Below are 12,372 nucleotides of genomic sequence, written 5' to 3' on the forward strand. Positions count from 1 at the left end.
ATGCTACGCAACTACCAACTAGATTCAGAACAGATCTAACAGCTCAAAACTGGACATCCATGAGGTGCTGTGGGCCATGAGCAGCAGCAAAATTGTGTTCAACCACAATCTGTAACCTCATGGCCTGGCATATCCCTCACTCTACCATTATCATCAAGCCAGGGGACCAACCCTGGTTCAATGAAGCGTGCAGGAGAGCATGCCAGGAGCAGCACCAGGCACCCTAAAAATGAGATGCCAACTTGGTGAAACTACAACACAGGACTACATGCATGCAAAACTGGAGAAGTAGCATGGTGTAGACAGAACTAAGCGATCCCACAACCAACGCATCAGATCAAAGCTCTGCAGTCCTGCCACAGCCAGTCGTGAATGACTGTGGACAATTAAAGCGCAGTGGTTAGCACCGCAGCCTCACAGCTCCAGCGACCCGGGTTCAATTCTGGGTACTGCCTGTGTGGAGTTTGCAAGTTCTCCCTGTGTCTGCGTGGGTTTTCGCCGGGTGCTACGGTTTCCTCCCACAGCCAAAGACTTGCAGGTTGATAGGAAAATTGGCTATTATAAATTGCCCCTAGTGTAGGTAGGGGAATATAGGGACAGGTGGGGATGTGGTAGGAATATGGGATTAGTGTAGGATTAGTATAAATGGGTGGTTGATGGTCGGCACAGATTCAGTGGGCTGAAGGGCCTGTTTCAGTGCTGTATTGCTAAATAAAAAAAAAATAAACAACTAACCAGAGAAGAAGGTTCCACATATATCCCCATCCTCAATGATGATGGAGCCCAGCACATCAGTGCAAAAGAGAAGGCTGCAGCATTTGCAACCATCTTCAGCCAGATCCACCTCGGCCTCCTCCTGAGGTCGCCAGCATCACAGATGCCCATCTTCAGCCAATTCGATTCACTCCAAGTGATATCAAGAAAAGGCTGAAGGCACTGGATACTGCAAAGGCTATGGGCCTGGCACTTGTGTGGCACAAATGTTACCTGTCACTTATCAGCCCAAGCTTGAATGTTGTCCAGGTCTTGTCACACATGGATGTGGAATGCTTCAGTATCTGAGGAGTCGTGAATGGTGCTGAACATTGTGCAATCATCAGTGAACATCCCTGCCTCTGACCTTATGATTGACGGAAGATCATTGATGAAGCAGCTGAAGATGGTTGGGCCTAGGACACTACCCTGAGGAACTCTTGCAGCGATGTCCTGGGGCTGAGATGATTGGCCTCCAACAACCACTAACTTTGTGCTAGGTATAACTCCAACCGGTGAAGAGTTTTCTCTCTGATTCCCATTAACTTCAATTTTGCTAGGGCTCCTTGATGCCACACCCAGTCAAATGCTGGCATGATGTCAATAGCAGTCATTTTCACCTAATCAAAAGTGGTGGGAGGACAAATGCGGTCATCCTGAGAGGACTGCAGGTTCGTGTGTCCGAGCCACTGCAACTCCCATGGGGGTGGCACCTGCTCAATCCTAGTAACCTGTTGGACCACAGATTGTTGGATTGGTGTGACAGCAAGCATGCCCCTTTGAGCACTGAAATCCACAGCTATGGTGTCATAGTTTGAGCCTGTATGGCAGCAAGCATGGATCTCCTGACCTCCATCTGAGCTTCCACTGTACCACTGAGACATTGGGTAACTTCCGACTGTGCTGCAATGGAAGCTGAGACTTTGACCACTAGATACTGCATCACAGATGGATGCACAAGTGCAGTCATGGAGCTGGTCACCACATCAATGCTGGAAACCTCTACGTGATTCCTTATTCCAGGTTGGAGATGGACTCCTCCATGCTCCTTGACAGTAACAACAGGCTGTCTGGTAGACCTGCCAATGCCCCAATGATCTCAAGTGCATGCCCATAAGTGTTCTCCTGTACATCACCACATCAAAGTCCTCACCTGAGTCCCCTGCAGATGAACTTGTCTGTGACCTCCCCCTTCAGTGAATTCTGCTATTACCTGCAGCCTGCTGCAGTTCATTTGTGCCCAAAGACTCGCCCTGTGAAGATTAGAATCATAGAAAAATTACAGCACAGAAGGAGGCCATTCAGCCCATCGTGTCTGTGCCGGCCAAGAAAATTAACTGCCCAATCTAATCCCACCTTCCAGCACCTGGTCTGTAGCCTTGCAGGTTACAGCACTTCAGGTGCATGTCCAGGTACATTTTAAAAGAGTTGAGGGTTTCTGCCTCCACCATCGTTCCTGGCAGTGAATTCCAGACACCCACCACCCTCTGGGTGAAAGAGTTTTTCCTCATGCCCCCTCTAATCCTTCTACCAATCACCTTAAATCTGTGCCCCCTGCGAATTAACCTCTGCACTATGGGAAACAGGTCCTTCCTGTCTACTCTATCTAGGCCCCTCATAATTTTGTACACCTCAATTAAGTCACCCCTCAGCCTCCTCTGTTCTAAGGAAAACAACACTAGCCGATCCAATCTTTCCTCATAGCTGCAACTTTCAAGCCCTGGCAACATTCTTGTAAATCTCCTCTGTACTCTCTCCAGAGCAATTCTGTCCTTCCTGTAATGTTGTGACCAGAACTGTACGCAATACTCCAGCTTTATACAACTGTTTTATACAGTTCCAGCATTACATCCCTGCTTTTGTATTCTGTACCCTCAGCCAGTAAAGGAAAGCATTCCATATGCCTTCTTCGCCACTCTATCTACCTGTCCTGCCACCTTCAGGGACCTGTGGACAGGTACTCCCAGGTCTCTCACTTAGAGTTATAGAGAGTCACAGAGTGATACAGCACTGAAACAGGCCCTTCGGCCCACTGAGTCTGTGCTGACCAACAACCACCCATTTATACTAATCCTACATTAATCCCATATTCCCTACCACATCCCCATCATTCTCCTACCACCTACCTACACTAGGGGCAATTTACAATGGCCAGTTTACCTATCAACCTGCAAGTCTTTGGCTGTGGGAGGAAACCGGAGCACCTGGCGGAAACCCACGTGGTCACAGGGAGAACTTGCAAACTCCACACAGTGCAGTACCCAGAATCGAACTGGAGCTGTGAGGCTGTGGTGCTCACCACTGCGCCACTGTGCCGCCCTTCACTGGACCTCTTCTACCCCTCTCAATATCCTCCCGTTTATTGTGTATTCCCTCACTTTGTTTGCCCTCCCCAGATGCATTACCTCACACTTCTCTGGATTGATTTCCATTTGCCACTTTTCCGCCCACTCACCCAAACCATTGATGATATTCTGAAGTCTACAGCTATCCTCTTCATTATCAACTACGTGGCAAATTATTGTGTCATCAGCAAATTTCCCAATCATGTCTCCCACATTTGAGTCCAAATCATTAATATATAGCAAAAATAGCAAGGGACGCAACACTGTGCCCTGTGGAACACCACAGGAAACCACCTTCCTTTCAGAAAAACATTCGTCGACCACTACCCTTTGTTTCCTGTCACTGAGCCGATTTTGGATCCAACCTGCCACATTCCTCTTTGGGCTTTCATTTTTCTAACCACTCTGCCATGTGGGGCCTTGTCAAATGCCTTACTAAAATCCACATAGACCACATCCACTGCACTACCTTCATCAGTCTTCCTTGTTACTTCCTCAATCAAGCTCAATCAAGTTACTGATACGACCTTCCCTTAACAAATCCATGCTAACTACCCCTGATTAGTCCATGCCTTTCTAAGTGACAGTTTATCCTATCTCTCAGAATTGATTCTAATAATTTACCCACCACCGAGATCAGACTGACTGGCCTATAATTATTTAGCCTATTCTCGCATGCTTTTTAAACAATAGTACAAAGTTCGCAGACCTCCACTCCTCTGGCACCTTGCCTGTATCTAGTGAGGATTGAAAATGATCCTCAGAGCATCTGCTATTTCCTCCCTGGCTTCCTTTAACAACCTGGGATGCAATCCATCCGGCCTGGCAATTTATCCACTTTCAAGGATGTCAGACCCTCTAGTACTTCCTCTCTCATTATGCTAACCATATCTAATATTTCACACTCCTCCTCTTTAACTACAATGTCTGCATCATCCCTCTCCTTAGTGATGACCGAGACAAAAAAACTCATTAAGAACCCTGCCCACATCTTCTGCATCCATGCATAAGTTCCCTTGTATATCTCTGATAGGCTGTACCTTTTCCTTAGTTATCTTCATGCTCTTAATGTACTGATAAAACATCTTTGGGTTTTCCTTGATTTTACCTGCCAATGTTTTTTCATGTCCTTGCTTTGCTTCTTTTTTACTTCACCCCTGTACTTACTATACTCCTCTAGGCTTTCTAAAGTATTAAGTTTTTTGTGACCATTGCTGCGACTGACCGCTCCTGTCAAAGCCCCCAATTAAAATATATGATTCTGACTGTGGTGGGACCAACGCACTGTTAATTCAATCCCGTCGCTCCACAGATCGGCTAACATATCATTTAAAACTTTCCAAATTAAAGAAAGATCCAGCCAAATTGTACTATCGATTAACCCCCCGAATGAGGCTAAGCAAGCCAGGTGTCTTTAAATCAACAAATTAACTGTTTAATTAGAAGTACTAAATTCTTAAACATTATGAAGATATAAACAACATGTAAAATAGAAAAAAATTAGAGTCCTTGCAAATTTACAGTCCAATGATGCTCGAAGTCCTCACAGGATCTTGCTTGAAGTCCTCACAGGATGTTGCTTTCCTTCTCCAGCGAATTTCAACAATTAACGACTTGCAAACACTTTCAACAGAATCAATCTTTAGAGTTTTTGAGGGATAAAAGATTGTCACAGTCTAACTTCCCTTTCTTCAATTTAAATTACCAGAGATCTCTGTTTTGGCTTGACTTTGTTTTAGAATTTTGAGATATAATAATAAACAGACTAAAATCCTATTCCTTCAGTTTAAATGGTTGAGAGCTCTTTTTCAGGTGTGCTAAACACAGCTGTGTCCTCTGTGTCTGGCAGTGTGGCTGTTAGAACAAACTGTCTTCAACTCATAAACCAGTTCAAAACTGAATTGAAAGAAATGTATCGCATGAGACTCACTCCCAGTGCCTATATCTATGGTAATGAGAATGCACCCTTTGAATCACAGTCTCCAAATGGCTGTTTCTAAGGTAACCAAAATGCACTTTCCTATAACTCCTAAGGCTTGCTGGCTCTTAAAGCAATACTGATTCCTTGGCAAGCCTTAAAGGCAAACTGCATATTTTGAAAAGAAAACTACAGGACCATGACACCATCATAAGCTTTCTTTTTCTGCTTTAACTTACCCTGTATTAGAATTAGAATTAGATAACCAGGGGGCTCTGGATTTGGCCATACCATCCTTTATCTTTGTGGGGGCATGTCTACACTGTGCCTGTAGAATCTCGCTTTTGAATGCCTCCCATGGTTTGCCACTGATTTTCCTTCAAGTAGCTGTATTCAATCCACTTCCGCCAGATCACCCCTCAGTTCTATAAAATTTGCCTTCCCCAATTTAGAACTTTTACGTAACAAGAACAAAAAATGCTGGAAGTACTCAGCAGGTCTGGCAGCATCTGTGGAGAGAGAAGCAGAGTTAACATTTCAGGTCAGTGACCCTTCATCAGAACTGGCAAAGGTTAGAAATGTAAAAGGTTTTAAGCAAGTAAAGCAGGGGGTGGGGCAAGAGATAACAAAAGAGAAGGTGTTGATAGGACAAGGTCACTGAGAATAGCTGACCAGAAGGTCATGGAGCAAAGGCAAACAGTATGTTAATAGTGTGTTGAAAGACAAAGTGTTAGTGCAGAGAGGGTGTTAATGGACAGAAAAATTAACAGCCCTGGCCCAAAGCACAAACATGAGAAAAACAGTGGGCAGGCACATAGTAAGAAAAATGAATGATGAAACAAAATAAAATAAAAATAAAAAATAAAAAAATAACTAAAAATAAAAAAGGGGGCCCATCATGCTCTGAAATTATTGAATTTAGTGTTCAGTCCGGCAGGCTGTAGTGTGCCTAATCGGTAAATGAGATGCTGTTCCTTGAGCTTGCGTTGATGTTCACTATATTTTATTTTGGTTTGCTTCACTGTCTGATTCTGTAAGGTATGCGCAGAGCCAGTATCTGAGCTGGTGGCTGCAAGTTTTTTTTTATTCGTTTTTGGGATGTGGGCATTGCTGGCCAGTCCAGCATTTATTGCCCATCCCTAATTGCCCTTGAGAAGGTGGTGGTGAGCTGCCTTCTTGAACCGCTGTAGTCCATGTCGGGTAGGTACACCTACAGTGCTGTTAGGAAGGGAGTTCCAGGATTTTGACCCTGTGACAATGAAGGAATGGCGATATAGTTCCAAGTCAGGATGGTGTGTGACTTGGAGGGGAACTTGCAGGTGGTGGTGTTCCCATGCATTTGCTGCCCTTGTCCTTCTAGTTGGGAGAGGTCGTGGGTTTGGAAGGTGCTGTCGAAGGAGCCTTGGTGCATTGCTGCAGTGCATCTTGTAGATGGTATACACTGCTGCCACTGTGCGTCGGTGGTGCAGGGAGTGAATGTTTGTAGATGGGGTGCCAATCAAGCGGGCTGCTTTGTCTTGGATGGTGTCGAGCTCCTTGAGTGTTGTTGGAGCTGCACCCATCCAGGCAAGTGGAGAGTATTCCATTACACTCCTGACTTGTGCCTTGTAGATGGTGGATAGGCTTTGGGGAGTCAGGAGGTGAGTTACTCAGATGAAGTGACAGTGCTTCATTATCAGATGTGTGGTGCTGCTGTCGCCCTTCCTCCTGCTGCAGTGATTGGCCAAGTGGCAGTTCTTGAGTGTCTGAAAGCAAAAATGCAGAAATGAAGGATTGGGGTGAGGGAAGTGTGTTGGTGTGTAATGCAAGAGCAGTCAGACCTGTGTGGAAACAACCAGAACCAGGAGAGGATAAATCCAGCGCGAGGCTTGGGGCCTTCACTTACCTTGAGGGGCGGAGAGCAGTTGGACCTGTGTGAGAGCGGTTGGACCACTTCCAGCTCGCCGGAGTTTTGAAAAAAAAAGCCAACAGTAACGTCCCAGGAGAGCTGCAAGGTGATTGGTTGGTGAGTCACTGCTGTTAGGGCATAGCTCTAAATAGCTGGGTAAGTATCTCGGGTAAGAAAAGCTTAAAGCTTATTTCAAATATAGTAAGTAATTTTTTTTTAGGGAGTTCTGGAGTAACGAGGACCAGGGAAGAAGGGCCCTAGAGTAACTGATATTATTTGACATTAAGATCTTCCAGAAGGTTTAATTTAATTTGAAGGGTTAAGTCATGGCAGGAGAGCTCAAAGCCGTGGTGTGTTCCTCGTGCTCCATGTCGGAAGGGAACATTTCCAGTGCCCGGGACCGGCATGTGTGCAGGAAATTTATCCAGCTGCAGCTCCTGGAAGCCTGTGTTTCGGAGCTGGAGTGGCAGCTGGGGACACTGTGGAGCATCCACTAGGTTCTGCAGGCTGAGATTAGGGAGTTAGGAAAGAGATTAGCAAGCAGGACCTCAAAGTAATAATCTCCAGATTACTCCCAAGGCCACGTGCTTGTGCATATAGAAATTGGAGAATACACCAGATGATTGCATAGCTGGAGAAATGGTGCAGGAGAGAGGGCTTCAGATTTCTGGGGCATTTCGACTGGTTCTGGAGAAGGTGGGACCTGTGCAAGCCGGACGGTCTACACCTGAACAGGACTGGGACGAATATCCTTGCAGGAAGGTTCACTAGTGCTGTTGGGGATGGTTTAAACTAGTTTGGCAGGGGGATGGAAACCTGAGGGCAGTTTCAGATAGGAAAAATACAGAGGAGGGAATAGGAGACAGAAGATTAGCGAGTGACTCTGAAAGAAAGAAGAAGCAAAGGTTAAAAAGTATGCAGCACAAGAATTTGTCAGTGTTAAAAGGTATTTATTTGAATGCAAGGAGTATAGTAAATAAAGCCAATGAGCTGTGGGCACAGACGGTAAGAGATTAGAAAGTGTAGATGTACAAAAGGACCTGGGTGTCCTTGTTAATAAGTCACTGAAAGCTAACATGCAGGTGCAGCAAGCAATTAAGAAGGCTAATGGTATTTTAGCCTATATTGCAAGAGGATTTGAGTACAGGAGTAGAGAAGTCTTGCTTCAATTGTATAGAACCTTGGTTAGACCACACTTGGAGTACTCTGTGCAGTTTTGGTCCCCTTACCTTAGGAAGGAGATTGTTGCCATAGAGGGAGTGCAATAATGGTTCACCAGACTTGTTCCCAGGATGGCAGGACATGGCAGGACTGTCCTAGAAGAGAGATTGGGGAAACTGGGCCTGTATTCTCCAGAGGTTCAAACAATGAGAGGTGACCTCATTGAAACCTACAAAATACTTAGAGATAGACAGGCTAGATGCAGGTAAGATGTTTCCCCAGGTTGGGGAGTCTCGAACCAGGGGACACCATTTCAAAATAAGGAAGAAGCTACTTGGGGCAGAGATGAGGAGAAATTTCTTTACACAGTTGTGGATCTTTGAATCTTTGGAATTCTCTACCCCGTAGGAAGCTCAGTCATTGAGTATGTTTAAAGCAGAAATTGACAGATTTCTAAATACAAATGACATGAAGGGATATGAGGATAGTGTGGGAAAAAGGCCTTGAAGTGGATGATCAGCCATGATCATATTGAATGGCGGGGCAGGCTCGATGGGCTGAATGTCCTACTCCTGCTCCTATGTTCATGATATCATTGCTATATCAGAAACTTGACTTAAAGAGGGATAAACTCAAAGATGTTTTACTCAAAGTACATTAAGAGCAAGAGGATAACTAAGGCAAGGGTAGGGCCTATCAGATGTGCACGGGAACTTGTGCGTGGATGCAGAAGATGTGGGCAGAGTTCTTAATCAGTACATTGTCTCTGCCTTCACAAAGGAGAGGGATGATGCAGACATTGTAGTTAATGAGGAGGAGTGTGAAATATTAGATACGACAAGCAGAATGAGAGAGGAAGTACTAGGGAGTCTGACATCCTTGAAAGTGGATAAATCACCAGGGCTGAATGGATTGTATCCCAGGCTGTTAAAGGAAGCAAGGGATGAAATAGCAGATGCTCTGAGGATCATCTTCAAATCCTCACTACATACAGGCGAGTTACCAGAGGATTGGTCGTCTGTGAACATTGTACCATTGTTTAAAAAGGATATGAGGTATAGGCCAAATAATTATAGGCTGATCAGTGTGATCTTGGTGGTGGGCAAATTATTAGAGTCAATTCTGAGAGATAGGTTAAACTGTCACTTAAAAAGGCATGGATTAATTAGGGATAGTCAACATGGATTTGTTTAAGGGAAGGTCATGTCTTACTAACTTAATTGAACCTTTTGTGGAAGTAACAAAGAGGATTGATGAGGGTAGTGCAGTGGATGTTGTCTACATGGATTTTAGTAAGGCATTTGACAAGGTCCCACATGGCAGACTGGTCAGAAAAGTAAAAGCCCATGGGATACAGGGGAATGTGGCGAGTTGGATCCAAAATTGGCTCAGTGACCGGAAACAAAGGGTAATGGTTGACGGTTGTTTTTACGAATGGAAGGCAGTTTCCAGTGGTGGTCCACAGGGCTCAGTGTTGGGTCCCTTGCTATTTATGGTATATATTAATGATTTGGACTTGAATGTGGGAGGCATGATTGGGAAATTTGCAGATGACACGAAAATTGTCCGTGTAGTTGATAGTGAAGAGGATAGCTGTAGACTCCAGAATGATGTCAATGGTTTGGTTGAGTGACGGTAAAGTGGCAAATGGAATTCAATCCAGAGAAGTGTGAGGTAATGCATTTGGGGAGGGCAAATAAAGCAAAGGAATACACAATAAACACGAGGATAGTGAGAGGGGTAGAAGAAGTGAGAGACCTTGGAGTGCATGTCCACAGGTCCCTGAAGGTGGCAGGACATGTATATAGAGTGGTGAAGAAGGCATATGGAATGTTTTCCTTTCTTGGCCAAGGTATAGAATACAAATGCAGGGATGTAACGCTGGAGCTGGTTAGGCCACAGCTGGAGTATTGTGTACAGTTCTGGTCGCCACATTACAGGAAGGACATAATTGCTCTGGAAAGAGTACATAGAACATAGAACATTACAGCACAGTACAGGCCCTTCAGCCCTCGATGTTGCGCCGACCTGTGAAACCATCTGACCTACACTATTCCATTTTCATCCATATGTCTATCCAATGACCACTTAAATGCCCTTAAAGTTGGCGAGTCTACTACTGTTGCAGGCAGGGCGTTCCACGCCCCTACTACTCTCTGAGTAAAGAAACTACCTCTGACATCTGTCCTATATCTATCACCCCTCAACTTAAAGCTATGTCCCCTTGTGTTTGCCATCACCATCCGAGGAAAAAGACTCTCACTATCCACCCTGTCCAACCCTCTGATCATCTTATATGTCTCTATTAAGTCACCTCTTCTCCTCCTTCTCTCTAACGAAAACAACCTCAAGTCCCTCAGCCTTTCCTCGTAAGACCTTCCCTCCATACCAGGCAACATCCTAGTAAATCTCCTCTGCACCTTTTCCAAAGCTTCCACATCCTTCCTATAATGCGGTGACCAGAACTGCACGCAATACTCCAGGTGCGGCCGCACCAGAGTTCTGTACAGCTGCAGCATGACCTCATGGCTCCTAAACTCGATCCCCCTACTAGTAAAAGCTAACACACCATATGCCTTCTTAACAGCTCTATTAACCTGGGTGGCAACTTTCAGGGATTTATGTACCTGGACACCAAGATCTCTCTGCTCATCTACACTGCCAAGAATCTTCCCATTAGCCCAGTATTCTGCAATCCTGTTACTCCTTCCGAAGTGAATCACCTCACACTTTTCCGCATTAAACTCCATTTGCCATCTCTCAGCCCAGCTCTGCAGCCTATCTATGTCCTTCTGTAACCTACAACATCCTTCGACACTATCCACAACTCCACCGACCTTCGTGTCATCCGCAAATTTACTAACCCACCCTTCTACACCCTCATCCAGGTCATTTATAAAAATGACAAACAGCAGTGGCCCCAAAACAGATCCTTGCGGTACACCACTAGAAACTATACTCCAGGATGAACATTTACCATCAACCACCACCCTCTGTCTTCTTTCAGCTAGCCAATTTCTGATCCAAAGCACTAATTCACCTTCAATCCCATACTTCCGTATTTTCTGCAATAACCTACCGTGGGGAACTTTATCAAGCACCTTACTGAAATCCATATAGACCACATCCACGGCTTTACCCTCATCCACCTGTTTGGTCACCTTGTCAAAAAACTCAATAAGGTTTGTGAGGCACGACCTACCCTTCACAAAACCGTGCTGACTATCTCTAATGAACTTATTCTTTTCAAGATGATTATAAATCCTATCTCTTATAACCTTTTCCAACATTTTACCCACAACCGAAGTAAGGCTCACAGGTCTATAATTACCAGGGCTGTCTCTACTCCCCTTCTTGAACAAGGGGACAACATTTGCTATCCTCCAGTCTTCCGGCACTATTCCTGTCGACAATGACGACATAAAAATCAAGGACAAAGGCTCTGCAATCTCCTCCCTGGCTTCCCAGAGAATCCTAGGATAAATCCCATCTGGCCCAGGGGACTTATCTATTTTCACACTTTCCAAAATTGCTAACACCTCCTCCTTGTGAACCTCAATCCCATCTAGCCTAGTAGTCTGTGTCTCAGTATTCTCCTCGACAACATTTTCTTTCTCCACTGTAAATACTGACGAAAAATATTCATTTAACACTTCCCCTATCTCCTCCGATTCCACACACAACTTCCCACTACTATCCTTGATTGGCCCTAACCTATCTCTAGTCATTCTTTTATTCCTGATATACCTATAGAAAGCCTTAGGGTTTTCTTTGATCCTATCCGCCAATGACTTCTCGTGTCCTCTCCTTGCTCTTCTTATCTCTCCCTTTAGATTCTTCCTGGCTAGCTTGTAACTCTCAAGCGCCCTAACTGAGCCTTCACGTCTCATCCTAACATAAGCCTTCTTCTTCCTCTTGACAAGCGCTTCAACTTCTTTAGTAAACCACGGCTCCCTCGCTCGACAACTTCCTCCCTGCCTGACAGGTACATACTTATCAAGGACACGCAGTAGCTGCTCCTTGAATAAGCTCCACATTTCGATTGTGCCCATCCCCTGCAGTTTCCTTCCCCATCCTACGCATCCTAAATCTTGCCTAATCGCATCATAATTTCCTTTCCCCCAGCTATAATTCTTGCTCTGCTGTATATGCCTGTCCCTGCCCATCGCTAAGGTAAACCTAACCGAATTGTGATCACTATCACCAAAGTGCTCACCAACTTCTAAATCTAACACCTGGCCGGGTTCATTACCCAGTACCAAATCCAATGTGGCATCGCCCCTGGTTGGCCTGTCTACATACTGTGT

General features: G+C 45.1%; 1 protein-coding gene across 7 annotated transcripts in view; it reads left to right on the plus strand.

Moving 5' to 3' along the window:
• pknox1.1 (pbx/knotted 1 homeobox 1.1) overlaps positions 1-12,372 on the plus strand; it is a 197,835-nt gene that overhangs the window by 74,882 nt on the left and 110,581 nt on the right. The window contains exon 1 of one of the 7 annotated variants that reach the window (XM_068041315.1): positions 5,484-5,557. The exons of the other annotated variants lie outside the window; for them this stretch is intronic. The gene's annotated coding sequence lies outside the window, so the exon portion shown is untranslated. Of the gene's footprint in view, positions 1-5,483; positions 5,558-12,372 lie in introns of those variants that run through there. 7 annotated transcript variants of the gene reach the window in all.

The sequence above is a fragment of the Heterodontus francisci genome, chromosome 10 (assembly GCF_036365525.1).
Source record: "Heterodontus francisci isolate sHetFra1 chromosome 10, sHetFra1.hap1, whole genome shotgun sequence".
NCBI classification, from domain to species: domain Eukaryota; kingdom Metazoa; phylum Chordata; class Chondrichthyes; order Heterodontiformes; family Heterodontidae; genus Heterodontus; species Heterodontus francisci.